Here is a 4,022-nt window from a genome sequence, read left to right on the forward strand (position 1 = left end):
CACACCATAAGATATGATAATCAAACAATTTTTTCCGAAATGATGATGAGTGTTTGTAGAAATATGATTTTCAATATAATAAATCTACATACACAATTAAATTCAAATATTTACCACTGATATTTGTATACTAAGAAAGTTGCAGCAAACACAACTCTTTCTACATATGAAGAAATTTATTTATTTATGTACTTATTTATTGTCTACACTAACCTACTCTACCTTGAAAAATAAAGTATACTTATGTATGAGAGTACTTCCAATGGAACCATTTTTCGAAATAAGGCCTAAGTGTGTACATACCCGAATTTGAGAAATGAATGTCAATAAATACTAGGGTATGAGAGACCAACTTCCTTGTTAAGGATGGTGCCAAGAATTGTTGAAGTAGGGAGTGATGTTGCAAGAAAACAATAGAGTGAAACCAGTCTTCAATATAGTCTTGATTTCCCATAGTTGTCATATTGTGAAGTTCTTCGACTAGGTTCCAAATTATGTTGATGCTTTCTTCCTTGACTTCCACCTGTGAGTTTTGAGGGCCTTCCTCTGCCCCTTTTGTTTGGATCTTTGTTCATGCAACTAAAACATTTAAAAGTCACATGGCTCAGGACCTGGAGCAGGGTGAAAAAAAAAATCTTCCCTCCCTAGGACGAGAGGATGATTCAAAAAAAAAAAGGAAACAATAAACCAACCAAAAAAAAACTAAAGCTCAGGGCCTGAAGCAGGGTGAGAAAACTCTCTCTCCCTGGGACGAGAGAGTGGGTCTTTCAAAATTAAAACAAACAAAACTGCAGGAAAATTCTAAGCTTGGGACCTGGATCAGGGTGAAATATTATTTCCCTCCACAGGACAAGAGAGTGACCCCTATAAAATCAAAAAGAGTGAAAAAAAAACAGGAAACAAAACAAAATAATAAATGACTGCGCTCAAGACCTAGAGCAGAGTGGAAAACCCTTTCTCTCCCTAGGACGAGAGATTGATTCCACGATCAATGTCAGTTATGTTCTTGGACCTCGATATCCTCCCCAACAATGATGCCAAAATGTTGGTGTCCGAGTCTGAATACTATGATTCAACCCTTTACCACATTAATATGTCAAGCCAGGGTCATTTATTATTGCAAGGGTATCATGCAATATATATGCAAGGGAAAATTCATAATCCAGCAATTGATTAGGAGTTCAACTAACTAATTAAATATGCAATCTGAAATATAAATAAATTGTAGTAGCAAATGGAAATGACAACAATAACTAATCTATAACAACAATGGAAATGACAAAAATAATTAATCTGTAATAGCAAGCCAATTCATAGCATTCACATCAAACCATTACAGTGAAAAGAAGAAATACATTAATTAAAAAGAAACTACCACACATTACTTCAATAGCACTTGATCAGAAGAGCAGGCCCAACTCCCTGATCAAGACTGTGGTCGAAAGGATCAAAGGCTAGATAATCAGAATATCAATATTGCATTAATAAAAATGAAAATACAGAAGCTTGATGTTACATTCTCAAAGCAATACCTTCAATATCTTATGTGCTCCCCCCTATCCGTTTTCCTTGATTTGTGTCTTTTAAATATACAAAGAGAAAAGGGAAATTTACAACAAGATTGATTACAAAATATCAATTAGCAAGATGATATTTGAGAGATCTTTCCTTCATGATTCAGCTGGAACAAGTCAAATTTGGTCATTGCAATTGGGCCAATTTGGAAAACGGCCACAACAGAAAATCTATGAATATATCCTTTGAAGAACCTTTATTTTCTCCCAATCCAAACCTAATTTCTAAAAACTGCTCATTGAGAAACTGATTTGGTCAGTTATGAAAAAAACCCATGTCTTGGATTATTAACATTCTTCTTCATTTGCACGAAATGTCCAATGAAAAACTGTCACATTTTATTCCAGTGAAATTCTGAGTTGGAATATTTGATTATGCGTTGAAGATCAGATTTGTAATCTGCAAGAGATATTGAAGGCTAAAATCATGAGTGATGTTATAACAAATTTTTCAATAAACCATTATTAGTAATACCACTCATAATAATCATTAATTTATTAAAAATAAAGGAGAACAAATATTACTTATCCACAAGAGCATAAATAATTATGAAATTGAATTATATAATAAATTATGGTAATAATGTGATAAAAGAATAGTGAAATGGATGTTAAGAATTGATAAAATAATGACAAATTAGGAACCCAACACTAGTTATTTTCCTTCTTTTGGAAATAAGAGTGCTCCTTATATGGCAACACTTTCCCTTCCTAGATTGACCATTTGTCTGCCAATTTTTGTTGAAAATAGCAACAATAAATGCTAAAAATAGCATTGCTATAGATGGAATTGTTATAGATAGCATTTCAGGTACCAGTGTGGAAAACAACAACAAGGAATGCTGAAAATAAAGATGCTAAAAATAGCATTTCTATAGATAGCATTTTAGGATATATTCCAATTTTAATTAGTCCCTGAATTAAATTTGAGAATTAAAATTTGAATTTGGTCTCAACAGCTATTTGAAAAATAATTAATTAATTCATCTTGAGTTAATTAGTTGGAGAAAGTCAAACATGAAGTCTTTGTGAAGACATGCAACAGTTATCCCTTTGATTGAGGAAGTTATCCCTTAATTAAGGAGATAAGGATGAGTTGTATTTGAGTTGTAATTAGTTAGCTCAGTCAACTGAGTTAAGTCTAGTTAAATTAGTTCCAAACAGTTTGTGGAACTAATTGTGAGTTCAGTAAGTTAATGCATGCATGCATGCAACTAGTGTTCTCCAGATAACTAAATATTCTCTCATAAATAACTCATGCATGTTAGTTCAAAGAAAGACCCAGTTGAGATTAAAGGAAGGGACAGTGTACTATTAGTTGCTAAAATATTCCCATGTGAATATCTCTTGCATGCAGAAGGAATTCATTCCTTGAGGATTTCGCAGTTATTTCAGAGGTCAAAGCAGTGTGTGAGGTGATGATTACACAGGTGGCAGCTTGAGGACCCAGGAGAAACTGTACAAGGAAATAGGAGGCTTGGAGGACTGAAGGAAGGCGTATGTGTTGTCTATTCTGTCTATGAGCAGCAGTGAGGGATTGTACTGAGAGATGGATAGCTTGTGATCTAAAGCTTTGTGTAATCCTGACATATTTCCACTTGTATGATAATACAGATAGCGGGGTTCTTAGCTGAGGCTTTCCCCAGAGTATTCTTCTGTGTTTCAAGTGTGATTGAATCTTCTTCTCTGTTATATGTGTTCTATTTGATCTTGCTCAAAATTGATTAAGCTTCTGCAACCTTGATTGTAGAAGTGGATTAAGTATTTTTCTTTAGTACATTGCATAATCAATTTAATCTACGGAAAAATTTCTACATGGTATCAAAGCTATCTGATCTGTAGAAAAAGTTCTACATGGTATCAGAGCAAAGGTGATCAAAGCGTAGAATAGTATACAAAGAAGGGAGAAGTTCGAAGGTTGAAGTTCTTGATTGTAGGTACAAAATTGATTTCTTATCACATCTCAAAGTTCACCAATGGCGTTCAATGGCTTGAGACTCAAGTATGCCCTGGATGGCAGCTCGAATTACATAGCATGGAAGGATCACATGGAAGTGCTATTAGAGGACAATTGTTTGAAGTACTTCATTGATCAAGAAGTCCCCAAGCCAACAGCAGCTAATGCCCAAGAATTGGCAGAATGGAAGAAATGTGTGGCGAGAGCCAGGAGGATTCTTCTGGAGGGAGTTTGAGACCATATTGTCTCGAGTCTCCATAGGAAAGAGACTTTGTTTTCAATGTGGAAGACATTGAAGGATATATATCAGAACAACATCGACCAGAGGAAGCTGGCACTGAAGGACAAGCTTTGGAAAATCAAGTGTGAAAAGGGCGACACGATTTCTACATATCTGAACAAGCTCACCACCTGCAAAGATGAGCTTTGAAGTGTAGGAATCATGACAGCTGATGATGATATGGTGAGTCTTGCTCTCCTTAGTCTTCCTA

This window comes from Pinus tabuliformis, chromosome 9, assembly GCF_031772625.1.
Source record: "Pinus tabuliformis cultivar Carrire ecotype Pingquan chromosome 9, CPIR1, whole genome shotgun sequence".
Classification (NCBI taxonomy): domain Eukaryota; kingdom Viridiplantae; phylum Streptophyta; class Pinopsida; order Pinales; family Pinaceae; genus Pinus; species Pinus tabuliformis.